The sequence below is a fragment of the Solanum dulcamara genome, chromosome 10 (assembly GCF_947179165.1).
Source record: "Solanum dulcamara chromosome 10, daSolDulc1.2, whole genome shotgun sequence".
Taxonomy (NCBI): domain Eukaryota; kingdom Viridiplantae; phylum Streptophyta; class Magnoliopsida; order Solanales; family Solanaceae; genus Solanum; species Solanum dulcamara.
In genome coordinates, this window is record NC_077246.1 from 6,117,577 (window position 1) to 6,134,246 (window position 16,670).

Sequence of the window (16,670 nt, forward strand, 5' to 3'; positions counted from 1 at the left end):
CTCGGGTAAGGCTAGAATAGGTGCTGAAGTCAATAATTCCTTGAGCTTTTGAAAGCTCGCCTCACACTCATCAGTCCACTGAAATGCCACGGTCTTTTGAGTTAGCCTAGTCAATGGGGCTGAAATAGAAGAGAATCCTTGAACAAACCGACGATAGTAGCCTGCCAACCCAATAAAACTCCGAATCTCGGTAACCGAAGTAGGCCTACCCCAATCACGAACCGCTGCAACTTTGGCTGGATCAACCATAATACCATCCTTGGTCACTATATGACCCAAGAATGTCACGGACTCAAGCCAAAACTCACATTTGGAGAATTTTGCATACAACTTCTCCTCTCTCAATCTCTGAAGGACTGTCCTCAGGTGCCTAACATGATCCGCCTCATTCTTGGAATAAACCAAGATGTCATCAATAAACACAATCACAAACGAGTCCAAATAAGGTCGAAATACCCGGTTCATCAACTCCATAAAAGCAGCCGGGGCATTAGTCAACCCGAAGGACATAACCACAAACTCATAATGCCCATAACGAGTCCTGAATGTAGTCTTCGGGATGTCAGATTCTCGAACTCTCAACTGATGGTAACCCGACCTCAAATCAATCTTTGAGAACACCAATGCACCTTGAAGCTGGTCAAATAAATCATCAATGCGAGGGAGAGGATACTTGTTCTTGATAGTGACTTTGTTCAACTGTCGATAGTCAATACACATCCTCGTAGTCATCTTTCTTCTTCACAAATAAAACCGGTGCACCCCACGGTGATACACTAGGTCTACTAAACCCTTTCTTCAATAAATCTTCCAATTGTTCTTTCAACTCTTTCAATTCTGCCGGAGCCATCCGATAAGGAGAAATAGAGATGGGTTTAGTGTCATGCTCCAAATCAATCACAAAATCGATATCACGATCAGGAGGAACTCCCGGCAAGTCTGTAGGAAATACATCCATAAACTCTCTTACCACCCTCGTAGTCTCTATATGAGATGACTCCGTGGTGAGATCACGTACATGAGCCAAATAAGACAAACAACCCTTATCCATCAAGCGACGAGCACGAATATAAGATATCACCCCCTTAGGGTATGAACTCGGATTACCCTTCCATACTAAGCTAGGTAAACCGGGATAAGCTAAGGTCACGGTCTTTGCATAACAATCTAATATAGCATGATAAGGAGATAACCAGTCCATACCCAGTATCACATCAAAATCAAGCATGTCTAATAAAATCAAGTCTGCACGGGTCTCTCTACCCGAAAATATCACCAAACATCCCTTGTATACCCGATCCACTACTAAAGATTCACATATTGGGGTAGAAATAGTAATAGGCACAATAAGGGACTCACTCACATAATCAATACCCACATCAAAATAAGTCGACGCATAAGAATAGGTAGACCCTGGGTCAAATAATACTGAAGCAGAACGATGGCAAACTGGAACAATACCTGTAATAACTGCATCAGAGGCTTCTGCCTCATATCTACCCGGTATAGCATAGCATAACTGACGGTCACCCTTAGCCTGCGAACCACCACGAGCACCACCTCGTACTCTACCCCTAGCACCATGGGTGCCACCTCTAGTATTCTGCGAAGAACCTCGAATAGTTGGAGCATCTATAGAATGAACAACTGGTGCCCCAGGCCGTCCATTAGAAGGAGCACGTTTGGGGCAATCTTGGGCCTTATGCCCAAACTCATCACACACATAACAACCTCGAGGACCTGAACTCCGTGGGGAATAACTAGAATTATCAAAACGACCTCCGGAGCTCGAAGAACCCTGAATAGCTGCCTGGACTGGTCTGCCCTGATAACCATGGGTTCCTGAACCCGAATATTCTCTACCCTTGGAGGAATGATCGCTGAATTGACCCTGCCGACGGAACCTCTTGGCCCCGCCCTGTCTAGCACGTCGGATACTCTCTATCATCCTGGCATGATCAATAATACTCTGAAACGTACCCCCAGACAGTACAAGAGAGGCTGTAGCCTCCTGGAGATAACCGGCGAATCCCTTCACTAGTTTGCGAATCCGCTCGAATTCGGTGGGAATACTCGACATAGCATAACGAGATAACTCATGGAAGCGAGTCTCGTACTCAGATACAGATAAGGAGCCCTGCTCCAGTCTGTCAAACTCATCCCTACGCTGATCACGAAGGCTATATGGCACAAATCTCTCAAGGAACACCTCAGTAAACTGTTCCCAACTCATCATAGGAGAACCAATAGGTCTACGAGCAAGAACTGACCTCCACCATTCTTTGGCCACTCCCGCAAATTGATATGAAGTGTAAGCAACTCCATGTGCCTCTAAAATGCCTAGGTTGAACAACCTATCTTGACACTCAGTCAAAAAGTCATAGGCTTTCTCTCCGGCTTTACCATCAAACCTTGGAGGTGCCAATCGAACGAACCTCTCGAAACTCTTCTGCTCAGCTACCGACATGGCAGCATTAGCAGAAACTGGCGGAGCTGCAAATCTCGGAGGTGCAATAGAAGGCATTGAAGATGAACCAGGAGTCTGAAATCCTACACTAGGCCCCTGAACTGGCGGTGTAGCACCAACTGTGATAGGAGAACCTATAGTACCTGAAATAATACCAGAGGTAGGAGCACCATCCAGTCTAGCTAATAATCGAACCAATAGCTCTTGAAGCATCGGAGTACTATCGGGAACCACAAGAGGCTGGGATGGCCTCTCCTCCTCAGTCTTCTGCTCTAAGTCATCCTCATGCTCATACATGGGCTCAGGTGATAGCTCTCTAGCCCGTCCACGAGCAGGTGCCGCTCCCCTTGCTCGGCCTCGTCCCCTGACTCCACCACGTCCTCTACCTCGCCCGCGTACTGGGGCTTGAGCAGCAGGTGCAGCCTCACCCTCAGTAATTGTGGCTCTAGTCCTCATCATCTGCGCAGAAGGAATAGATCAGAGGTATACAACACTTGATATGAATAAATCGCACGAAGGGAGTAAAAAGAAAGAAATTCTCCTATTAAGTATCTTGTAGCCTCTCGAAGATAAGTACGGACGTCTACGTACCGATCCGCAAGACTCTACTAGACACCCTGCTTTTTAACTTATAAGACCGGTGAACCTAGTGCTCTGATACCAATTGTCACGACCCAAAAACTGAGGTCATGATGGCACACATCTCAAAACCCAATCTGATGTGTAACCCTAAAAATAAAATTCATACAAGACTTCCAAAGAGGAAAGTGATTCCACGATTTAAATAAAAAGAAACAAAAACAATGAAGAAATTATCCCAAAACCTGGTGTCATAAGTATAAAGAGCATCTAATACAAGGTTCGAATCTGAAGATACAACATAAGTCTCTGAATGATACAAAAGACTGAAAAATAAAGATAGACTAGTGACGATCCGAATTCTGGGACCTCACCACTAATCTGAGAATTACACAATCCGCTAGAATATTAACTGCCACGTGGGGTACCCCGACTAGTATCTGCATCAAAAAGGGACACAGAAGTAGGGGTGAGTACAATTCGCATGTACTCAGTAGGTTTTAGCTGACTGAGTATAAGGAATTAATCAAACCTATGAAATAAACTAAGGAACGCTTCCACCTGCATATAAAAAAGTCCCACTTCGGCATCGGTGCCGCCAGTTTATATATATAGTGGCACGAATAAAGTATAATAACAACTCATAATCACAATTAATCAAATAATTCAAGCAGCACAAATGTCAATGCAATGCAATGCAATATGATGATGCAATGATGTGGTGGTACGGTGGAATCAAGACTGTCGCACAGCCTGTCGTATATACCTGCCGAGCTGTGCTACCAAGCAGGACCCATGGGGGTCTCGCAGACCATATACCTCAATCACAATATCTCATTATCCTTGCCACCTCCTCGTGGTCAAGGGATCACAATGCATCCACTACCCTGCCGGAAAACTACCTCGGTCAGGGACTCAAGATACAAAGGTTGGGATCACAATGCATCCACTACCCTACCGGAAAACTGCCTCGGTCAGGGACTCAAGATACAAAGGTTTAAAGGTGTTTCATTTTCTTTCTCAAAAAGAATTTCCATATTTCTCAACTTCCCATGTTTCATGATGTGATGAATGAGGATGAATGCATCAAAACACATATGCATGGAAGTAATAATCAACTCACATGTGGTATAATGTTCAAAGTTCTCAAAACTTAACCTACACATGATATTCACCCTCAATAAATAGTAACGGGAAGAACACACTTTCATTTAAATATTCACCCCTTTCTCAACAATATTTCAATACTCAAGTATGCTCAAAACCCCCAACTCAATCTCTCAGGCGGCATCACAAGTCAAATAATATACTCAAGCCTCTCTCTTAGGCAAATCATAATTCACATGCTCTCAAAGCAAATAAGATAACAAATAAGGCCCCCACACGGGCTATGTAATACAAATAAACCCCGTCACGGCAACACATTAATAAATAAGCCTCCACACGGACATCATAATATATATAACATTCTCAACTCATACTACAACCCCATCCCAAAGTCTATAACATATGAATAATTAATTACCCCATCTCAATCTCAAAGAAAGATAGCCAAACCTACCTCAATTGCCGAAACCGCACTCGAATACCTCCACCGGACAAGTAACTCTCGAATTCAGCGCTCAGAATGACAACCCACTATCAACAATGAAACATACACGTCACAAGGAGTCCAATGACACCCATATTGATAGGTTTCGGAACCGGGGGTAAAATGGTCCAAAAATTAACTATTTTCGAAAAGGGTCAAATCTGTAAATTTATTGAACAATCCCATTCTATTGGTAATAAGGAACTCATGGTTGAAAAACCCATAAAAATAGAGCTCAAAACGAGTTGGAAATCACAATTTTCCTTAAATTCGGATTAGGGAAGAAACAAGGATTTTTGGGGTTTGAAACTAAAATTTAAGAGTTAAAATCATCAAAAACTTAATGAAAAAGGAAGGTTTTAGGTCAAAAATCACTTACCCAACACTTTGCCTCGAAAATCTCTTCTCAAATCACCTCAAGGAGTTCAAGAACTCAAACAAATGTTGAAAAATATTGAAATGAGAAGAAAGGGGCATTTTCTGCCCAAAAAGTTACTGTTCACGCGTGTTACTGTTCACGCGTGTTACTGTTCACGCGTGTTTTGTACAAATTTACGAAAATCACCCTCAAGGTCATTACAGATTTGTTGGCCCATGACCTTTGTTCCTTGAGGTAGATTGTTGATTGGAATTGTCTACTTAATTACCTCTTTATTTTAAGTCTTCCGCTGATTGAATGAATGAACGGATGTGTGATCAGGTCAAGTGGTTCGCTTGGGAGCCAGTAATGATTTTTGAGTGCCGGCCACGTTTAGGGTACCCTCTCGGGGCGTGACAAATTCATAATTGTATAAATTCATAATTTATATATATATATATATATATATATATATATAATTATCCTGTTTGTATATGATTTGTTGATACATTTGATTTATATAAATTCTTAAAAATTCTTAAATATGTATATACACAAAAATTATATATACTTGCTCTTTTTGTATATTGACAAGCGAAATATACAAACGAAAATATTATAGCAAACGAAACTATAATTATGAAATGTAATTAGATAAACTGTAGTGAAGAAGAATAATTAAAATACTTATAGTAATTATTTGGGAAATTTTCTTTATTTTTTTTTCAAAAAAATAATAATCATTTCCATCTCCCAACAAGGTTTCTCACCAAGTTGGCAGTTTTCAACTAAAGGAAAAATATTACTTTTGTGCCTAACTAAAGTGTATGTGTATCATCTTTACCAACTCATTGTCTTTCCGCCGATAATAATTTATGAATTCCGACTATAGTTGTCTTTATTTGACTGCACATTTTCCATTCAAAACATAAGAGGTTTGACACAAAGCTATATAGATTTGTAAGTCCAAAAACGCGTAACAAAAATGGCCAAATGAGTACTTTAGGAGGTATGTATATTTATTAATTCCCTACAACTTCAAATCAAATCACTCAATTTCTCAATTTAACACAAACATTAATTGTGTGACATACAAGGTCAGGAAAAAAATGAAGAAAATTGGTACTAGTACATTTAATTTTCTCGTAATATTTCTTATATTATCATTGTGTGCGCAAAGCGAATCGAGGATGTTGGAATTGTCCACTGCCGATTTTATAGAGACGAGTCAGATGAGAGGTCGCAGCATCAGGCAGACATTTAAACCCAATCCTTCCCCAATGGCAAATGCTCGTGATCATCAGTAAGTACATATAGTTTTTGAATATCTAAAATTTTAATTTAAAAATATTTAGTTGATTTAATTCATTTAATTAGCTTTAAATATCAATCAAATTTAACCCTCAAAAAGTGAAAAGTACTAAATAATTCAAAACGAAGGAAGTATCTCTTTTTCTTACAAAAGATTTATAACATATTATATTCTGATTATCGTGTTGAATGCAGATTTATAAGTCCACCTCCCATGATCATGAAATAAGGAAGAAGCTCATCCTGAAGATCCAAAACCTTGGATTGAACAACTGCATTGGATGGTATATAGTAGTATAAAAAAATAATTTTGTAGTTTTTTTTTTTTTTTTGTGGATGGAATGTACTGTGTAAATTTAAATTCTTCTGGAAAAATTGTGAAATCAATAGTCGAATTGAAGCAAACTGTGAGATGTTCTTTTCTTGCAAAACATATTGTCAAATTGTTTACTCCTAAATTAATGATTCAGAATAATAATTGAATTTGTGTTAAAGAACTAAAGACATGTGAACTATTAATATTATATTCTTGATGCCAGATGATATACTCGAGACTGATAACAATAATGTGAGAATAATGACGAAGTGAAAAATTTTACTAAGAAAAAAATTATATGTTGATCCTAATTTTCTTCCTGCTTCAAACATATATTGTGCTGATCACTTTTTCTTCTTTTTTAAATTGGAGTTGTGGAAAGAAAAATGAAATAGGGAACTATAAGTTGGGTAATCACCTTCATTAGCAAAGTAAGAAGTTAGATAATCAATCAGCCGAACTAATAAAATTTTCCTCGACAATAATAATTAATGAATTCTGTCTACTTTTTTCCCTTGTTTGACTGGAGATTATCTATTCAGACTCAGAGCTTTGGCTCAAAATTATGGGTACAGCAACGCGTTATTATTGAAAAATGTGTATTTTAAGATATATTTATTAAACAATTGACTCTATGAGTCTTCTACCTCATTTTAACAACACCCAATTTAAAATGAAGAAAATTGCTACTATTTCATTCGACGTAATATTTCTTATTTTATCATTGTATCTGCGAAACGAATCGAGGAACTTAAACTTGTCCTCCACTATCAATTTCGAAGAGAATATGGGTTTAATCAGAGGTCACAGTAACAGGCAGGCCCCGATTAAACCCAATCCTTCGCCTACGCCAAATATGCGTGGTCATCTGTACGGATTTAATTTTATTGATTTCTTCTCTCTTTTTTTCGTTCATACTAATTGTTTTTAGTATAGATTTCTAACAATAAATTATTTTTCTTGTTGGCACACAGAGGATGATCTAGTCCGCCACCGCCGATGACCATGAAATAAGGAAGAAGCTGATCATGAAGAACCAAAACCCGGGCAACGTTCCTAACGACTTGTATTGGATTAGAGGGGAAATTCATAATTTAAGTTTACTAATTTTGAATTCTAAATAACACAGTTTACTGTAGATCTTATAAAGTGGATTCTTAGACGTAACCTACAAAGTTTGAGCGAAAATTAATAATTTTTATCGAACTGTGTCCCTGTATTATATAAATTTAAATTTCTTATTTGTACTTGGTACTTTCTTTATGTAATTTTGGTAATAAGTAAACATAACTTTTTTTTTGCAATTTGAAAAGAAAAAAATTATAAAGGTTTTTTGTGTGTTATTTTTTATTTTTTTATGCGTAAAAATAATGTCTTATAAAAATACACAAAACTAAAATTGTTACTATAAAATAATTAACCACTGTGAATGTCTACTTTAGAAATAAATCATCCACTACGCACACATCTCTTTAATATGCCCCCGTGATCTTCCCGCATAACCTTCATAGTAATACCATATTTAAAACTACTTTTTTGTATGCCTATATGTAAATAGAGGCATGCAAATTTATATTCATCATAATTTAAATATATCTGAGCCTATGGCTAATGTATTTCTTAAGCCATAAATATTTATTGAAAGCGTAATTCCTAGGAAGAAAAGATAAGACACATGAATAAAAGATCTATCGTCCCAAAGTTCTCCATCTATATGTTGCTAATGAATAGGATCGGAGTTGTTAAAAGGTCTTATGCCTATTCGGTATAATTAGACGACTATCGGCATAGTCAATTCAGAAAAAGATTTTACTTGCGGAATTACGTTATGTACTCACAACTGTCCACAGGAAGTTCAATAGGTTATTTCCCTTTATTCATTTTTCGTTTTCTTTGAAATAATTTCTCTCTCTGGGCTGGATTATTAATAAAAGAAAAGTTGAAGACTAATCCGAATTCATTTTTCATCATCTTTGAGATAAATTCATTTATTTGTACATTTTTTTAGTCACGTTAAATTTGTTTGAGATAACGGTGTATATAATATAGCATATATAGTGCTTAACTGATAGGTAATGGAACTTACTATTTATCCATGATATTTGATATAGAATCTAGAAATTCATATTGATTTGATTTATTATGTCATTGATTGAAGTAAGCGTATGAATTCAAGTCTTACTCCATTAAAAAGTACAATATCAAGTTCGAATTTTGATGCATCATAATAATAATATGATGACTTTAAGTCCCAATTAATTATGTGTTGGAAAACTATACGTACAACGGAAGCATACTAGAATCATACTTTTTACATGAATAATAGATAAGACATACATTTATTGTGACACCTCAGAAATTTTTTCGCAAAGACTCAAACATTTCTTCACGTGTGGGTAGACTCGGACCGGAGGACTTGTAATTCTACACATGAGTTAGGATTAATTCCTAAGTATTTGAAGTGTGTTAGATGTGTTTAGGGGTCATAAGGGATCTCTAACACCAAGTCGAGTCCAAAGAACTCCAATCGATTAAGTTTTCGGACGAGTTAGTATAAGGGTCAACGTCAAACGACCATATCTCCTAGGATATAAAGAACTGGGTGGACCACGACCTACCAAATTAAAGGTATTTGAGTCTTCTTTCCAAATCCACCAAGATTGCAATTTTTGGAGTTTGAAGTCAAAAGTTAAGGCCATTTTACTACGGACTAGTAATGCAGGAATATTCTGGCATGGGCGAAATTTAGGCTTAGCGCTCCAGTGGCGCCCCACGCCACTATAGCGCCATAAAACAACCTCAGTAGTTTGGGGCTTGGCGCGATGCACCACTATTAGATGTGGAGGGTTTTAAGCCTATTTTGGCTTGGCGCTGCAGTGGCGTGCCGCGCCACTATAGCGCCAGCAAGGTTTTTGCCCAATTTTTCAGATTTTTGAAGAGGGGCAACTTGGACTTTTCCCTAATTATATATACCCTATCCTTGAACGTTTTGGGACCATTTTTCAGTCCTCTCTCTCTCTCTAAAAAGCTCTAAAATTTTCCCTCTCTTCTTCTTCTTCTTCTTCTCCAAATCCTCCTCCAACAAGAAGAGTTACAAGAGCTTCAAGATTTGAGTTCTCCATTGAAGACCCAACACAAGGTTTTCTTCAAAGTCTTCAAACAAGGTATGTAAGACTAACCTAAAATATGGATTGAGTTCTTCCATATGCCCATAGATGTGTTGATTAGGAGTTGTGAAAGAGTTACACCTTCTAGAAAGGTTTTCTTGAAAGTTTTCCCTAAACTATGGAATGTTTTTAGATACAAATGGTTGATTGATGATTTTAATGACTTGAGTTACTAAATAGTTATTTTTCATATTATTAACTACAAATGTATCTTTGTATATAGATTTATAGGTATTGACGATATTCTTGAGTTGAGTTTTGTTGAAAGTATGGGTTCATGTTTCATTCACATGAACCCAAGATGAGATTTCTTGTCATAAATGTCTTGAGGTTGAGATGGATAGTTGTGTGTATATATGTATTGTTAGAAAGGAATGAATGAATTTGTTAGTTAAGAATGTCCCTTTGCTTCTATAAAATGAACATAGGACAAAAATAAGGATTTTGGGGTAGATGTTTGATGATTGATGTGATGATGATACTTGACAATGATGTGATGATAATGTTTGACGATGATGTAAATGATAATATATGATGATGATGTGATGATGATGTTTTGATGACGATGTGAGTGATGACGTGAATGGTGCTTATTTAATATGTGTAGAATGATTGATGAAGAGGTATATTGATGAGGATGTTATGTGATGGAGCGGATTGGAGTCTAATGTGATTATGTGATATGCGATTTGCATAATCTGAGTTGATTGGAGTCTTATGAGTATTTTGAAAATAAAGGATCTTTTGAGAAGGAGTTTTAAATAAATGATTTGTGAGCATTTTTGCATAAACTATTTATACACTATTTTTGAGTTTAAGAAATGATTATTTTCATCTATGATTTAAAAAGAGTTTAAGCATGAGTTGAGTTGAGGAGTCTTTCAATTATTTTGAACACGAGTATTTTGATTATAAATGAGTTGAGCATTTTACTTGTTAATATGTCTTATTGAGCTCTTTAACCATGTGATTATGTTTGTATGAGCCTTTATGTGAGTATGAGTTGATGAAGATGAGTTGTTAAATATGTTTTATTGATCTTTTTAATTATATAGGTTTGATAAAGGATGTTATTTTTTTAAAAATGTTTCCTATTATTAAGTGTCGATTTAAAGTCTTGAAATTGTGATGAGTCTCAAAGATTTCTCAAATGGATGGAGGAAATGATTGGTTATGTCCATATGTTGCTATAAATGTGCATTTAAATTTCTTTTGAAAGATATGATTGAGATTGCTCGGATAGTATGATTGGAAGAGATTTGATCGTGATAGAGTTGATGAGCTGACAAGGTTGTAATAAGACTTGTCGATATGAGTTAATTGAGTTGATTGGATGGAGTTTTATGAGCATTGAGTCTTGGGAGGAGTATCGAGCACCGAATTAGGCAAGAGTATAGTCCATACTCGAACCCAATACCTGTGTTGCCAAACGTAGGGGGGATTGAACTGCTAAAGTTGGATGCTTCCCCGAGAGTTTTGTCCTGACATTATAGGACTTGGTTGGATTGGATCCATGAGTTGTTGATTCGTTCATACCCTGGCAAAGTATGAACGAACGCAGAAACAACTTTGGTTTGTTGTACTTTCACTGGCTCATAAGTGATGGTTGTCGGTTAAGAGAAACTCCCAAATAGGTCTTGATAGTAATCTGAGTCAGATTGAGTTGAATGGTATGTGATTGGTCCCGTCTAAACCATTTCTTATTAGAGCTGGGGACACTTGAGTGAGTTGTTACATAGTTATTGAGTTGAGTCCTTTGAGTTGATTGTTGAGTTGATTTTATATGATTGGATTTGGTGATGTGTGATGGATTGGATTATATGATATGTGATTGGATAGTGTACGATGAAAAGGTATATGATTGGATTTGATCGGATCGTATATGACCGGATTGAACCGATTATATACGATTGGATTGAATCGGATGGTATACGATTTGATTGAACCGTATTGTGTATGATTGTATTGGATTGTATGATATGTGATTGGTCTTTGCCTAAAAAATGTATTCTTACTTTAGACTTATGACGCCTTATTTGAGTCTCTCTTATCTTTCTGATTCGGAGATATTTGAACCAACGTTATTCTTCCTTGAGGTATGTTTCATTCTGCCATATTACATACTCGTACATTCCATGTACTGACGTCCAGTTGGACCTGCATCGTTTCATGATGCAGAGACAGGTTTAAGAGATCGTCAATAGAAGCACCATTAAGGATCTATACACATTCAGCGTATTGGTGAGTCCTTCCCTACATCCGGAGGACACTGCTTATATCATTCTTGCATCGAGTTAGCCCTTTTCATTTTGAATTGAGGTAGCCATGAACATGTCATTGGCACCAATTAGATATTAGTGATAGAGGCTTCATAGACTAGAAAGTGAAGGGTCGATTGAGTATTTCTTTCCTTACATTATTCTTGTCCAACTATTTTTAATGACAAATATTAGAGTTGATTTGTTGGCCCATGGCCTTTATTCTTTGAGTTAGATTGATGTTTTGAGTTGCCCACCAAATATTCTCTTTATTGTTTTTGTCTTCCGCTGATTGAATGAATGAACGGATGTGTGATCAGGCTATGTGGTTCGCTTGGGAGCCAGAAATGGTTTCTGAGTGCCGGTTACGTCTAGGGTACCCTCCCGGGGCGTGATATTTATGCTAAAACACGTACTATCATGCTAGAACATATAAACTTTTTGAAATTTAATTTGATAAATACCCCTTGAAGCGTGAGCAAATACCTTCAAGCGAATCCACAAGTTAGAGTGCAGTCTGCGATCTTCTACAGTGATCCCAAGTTCACAGCCGAACTCTCTCAACACTTGGGTGGGCAAGTATTGTATAGAAAACTCTCTCTCTATCCTAGGTTAGGAGAACCCCTATTTATAGGGACCTTTTCCTAGTCCAAAAAGGAGAAGAAAACAAGATTTTAAGTTCTAGTTAATTATGGTCACCGTAGGGACCACAGAATTAACTGAGGCTCCCTATTATGAAAATAATTCAAATAATTAATTTGATATTATTCTTACCTTAATAAATTACAAATAATTTCACTAGAAATTCGTAATTGCACTCCTTCATTTATATTTCAAAATTCCTCATTAAACACTTATGTAATTCCCCATGTTAAGATTACAGATACTAATCAATAAATTAAATTACTGACGAATTTAATTTAAAGATTAATTTTCTTTAGAGAACTGCTTAACTTATTTCATGTGTCGGATTCATAAATCCACTTGCAAGATTTGACACGATGAAAACTTATAAGCTTCTCAAAAAGGCATATCATCAATCTCTATATCGAGACATGGATTCCAATAACTAACTTATTATTTCACCAATATATATTATTATCATCCAATCTACCAGACATATTGACCTATCTCAGAATCTCACCTTTTAATAAATCAAAACGATAATTGATATATACAGATCATAATAGTTATCAAGATTGAGAATATAAGTACATTTAATAGTTTAGTAATATCACGCCCCAGGAGGGTAGCCTTGACATGGCCGACACTCAAAAACCATTACTGGCTCCTAAGCGAACCACTTGGCCTGATGACACATCCGTTCATTCATTCAATTAGCGGAAGACTTAAAATAAAGAGATAATTAGATGAACAATCCCAATCAACAATCTAACTCAAGAAAGAAAGGTCATGGGACAACAAATCGAACTCCAATCTATGTCATTAAAATAGTCTGATAAGAACAATTCAAGGAAATAAAATACTCCATCGACCTATCACTATCTAGTCTATGAAGACTCTATCACTACTATCTAATTAGTGTCAATGATAGGTTCATGGTTATCTCAAATCAGAATGAAAAGACTAAACTCAACGCAAGAATAACATAAGTGGTATCCTCCGAATGTAGGGGAGGACTCACCAATAAGCTGAGTGTGAATAGATCCTCAACAGAACGCCTATTGATGATCTCTTAAATCTGTCTCTGCATCATGAAACTTTACAGGTCCAAATGGACGTCAGTACGTGGAATGTACGAGTATGTAATATGGCAGAATGAAACATGCACTAAGGTAGAATAATACCAGTTCAGATATCTCAAATCAGAAAGGTAAGAGAGACTCAATCAAGGTGTCATAAGTCTAAAGTAAGAATGCGGTTTAAACAGAGACCAATCATGTACAATCCAATTCAATCCAATCATATACAATTCGATCCAATCCAATCATATACAATCCGATCCAATCCAATCATATACAATTCTATCCAATCCAATCATATACCATCCAATCCAATCTAATCATATACAATCCGACTCAGTCCAATCATATACCATCTAATCCAATTCAATCACATACAATCCAATCCAATCTAATCACAATAAAGTATTCAATTAACTTAATAATAAACTCAAAGGACTTGACTCAACAGGTATGCAAATTAGAATTTAGCAATGTTTTACAATTCGACTTAATCTTCTACAATCTCAATCAAACCAATCATATCATGCACAATCTACTCAATTTAGGAGTTTATCTAACCGACAATCATCACCTATGAGCCAGTGATGTGCAATGAGCCGACGTTGTTGCTACGACTATTCAATACTTTGCTAGGGTATGAACAAATCAACCAATTATGGATTCAATAATCAATCAAGTTATATCATGTCATGACAGTGAAATGGGAAATATCTGACTTTAATGGTTCAATACTTTCCTACATTGGCTACGTAGTTCATGGGATTCGAGTAGGGACTATACTCTTACATAATTCGGTGCTCGATACTCCTCCCAAGACTCAATATGCTCATATCTATCAAGTGAGTAAAATACTCAAAATACTCATTTAGTCTCTTTTGGAATTAGTTCAAATCAACTCATTTAGTCTCATTGGACTCTTTTCAAAATCAACTCATCTCAATCATTAAACTCTTTTCTTTAGATTTGATACAATCTCAACTCAATGAATGCAGTAAATATTAATGCATTCTAAACATAATTTTAACCCCTCAATTCATTCTCAAAATAGACGTTTTAATGTAAAAATGCTCAACTCGTTTATACTCAAAATACTCATGCTCAAAATAATAAGTAAGAGACTTTTCAAACTCAACTCATGCTCAAACTCTTTCTAAATCAAAGATGAAAATAATCATTCTTTAAGCTTAAAATAATGCATAAATATTTTATGCAAAACGTTCACAAATCATTTTTAAAATTCCTTCCCAAATAATTATTTATACTCAAAATCCTCATAAGACTCCAATCAAATTAAATTATACAAATTATATCATGTAGCCATATTAGACTCCAATCCATTCCATTTCAAGACATCATCATCAACATTACCTCTTCATTAATCATTTTACCTTTTTAAAGATAGACATCATTTACATCATCATCAAACATCTTGCTGCAAAATCCTCATTTAGCTCTATGTTCAATTTCATCAAACTCATTAAAATATGCATCATCTCACTTTGAAAATATTATTTGTATATGAAAACCATCAATCTCAACCTCAAGACAAATTATGACAAAAATAAAATCTCATCTTGGGTTCATGTGAATGAATACATGAATTCATACTCTCAACAAAACTCAACTCAGGAACATCATTAATACATATGAATTTATATACAAAACTCAATATAAATTATAGATAACTCAAGAACTCAACTCATGGAATCTCAAAACTCAACTCAACTCAAATCAATGAAGATGTAGGGCACGTGGATGAAATCAATCCAACGTTGTGAGTAGCCTTACATACATTCGAGTAGATCTTAAAGAAATCTTGATGTTAGGTCCTAAATGGAGAGCTTGAGTTTGAGAAAAAATTTATTGGAGATAATTTGAGAGAGAAGAGGATGAATTTTAGGGTTTTAGGGGAGGCAAAAGACTGAAAAAATGATTTCAAAACGCGTCCAACTTCGTATATATATAATTAGGGAATGGTCAAGTTGCCCTTACTAAAATATGAACATTTTTGCACAAATTTGAACTATATAGGAGAAGGTCCACGACGCAGAGGTGTTTCACCGTAGTTTATTTTTTCTAAAATTTCGAGTTGAAGCAAAAACTGGCCAAGTCCGCAACGCAGACTTAGCGCGCACCTCTCTGGTTAACTGGACATAACCTTTTATTCTGAACTCCAAAAAATGCAATCTTGGTGGCGTTGGAAAGAAGACTCAAAGACCTTTAATTTGATAGTCATGTGTCACACCCCGGGAGGGTATCCTAGACGTGACCGGCATTCGAAAGCCATTTCTGGCCTTCAAGCGAACCACCTGGTACAGTCACACTTCCATTCATTCATATTCTATCAGCGGAAGACTCAATCATAAGGGTACTATTCATAATTTAGGGCCAAACACCAACAAATACCAAATCAATAACTAGCTAGAATAAAACTAGGCAAAACGAACAATTCAACACTTCCACACTCTAGTCTATGAAGCCTCTATCAACAATCCAGGAGGTGCCAATGACAAGTCCATGGCTACCAATAATCAAATTAAAGGAAACAAAACAAATCTGTAAAGATAATATCGCTATCCTCCAAAAATTGGGAAGACTCACCAACTAGCTAGAAGTAAATAGATCTTCAATGGTGCGTCGGTTGATGATCTCTAGTACCTGTCTTTACATCATGAAATGATGCAGGCCAAATAGCGTCAGTACATGGAGTGTACGAGTATGTAAAGTGGCCAAATGAAACAAACATCAAGGAAGAATCAAATCAACTCGAAATCTCAACTCAAGAGAAAGAACAACTCGATTAAGTGTCCTAAGTCTGAACAAGAATATGGTTTAGACTAGACCAATCACATACAATTCAACCCAATTCGACTGGAGTACTATCAAGACCTATATGGGAGTTTTTCTTATCTGACAA

General features: G+C 36.4%; 1 long non-coding RNA gene across 2 annotated transcripts; it reads left to right on the forward strand.

Annotated features, from left to right (window-relative positions):
- Positions 1 to 5,971: 5,971 nt before the first annotated feature.
- LOC129870979 (uncharacterized) lies at positions 5,972 to 7,833 on the forward strand. 2 transcript variants are annotated; one of them, XR_008762164.1, is made up of 3 exons: positions 5,972 to 6,298; positions 6,502 to 7,492; positions 7,597 to 7,833. It is a non-coding gene; the product is annotated as an uncharacterized LOC129870979 (long non-coding RNA). The 2 variants fall into 2 exon arrangements; XR_008762165.1 differs by having other exon boundaries at positions 6,030 to 6,298; positions 6,502 to 6,590.
- The last annotated feature ends 8,837 nt before the right edge of the window (positions 7,834 to 16,670 follow it).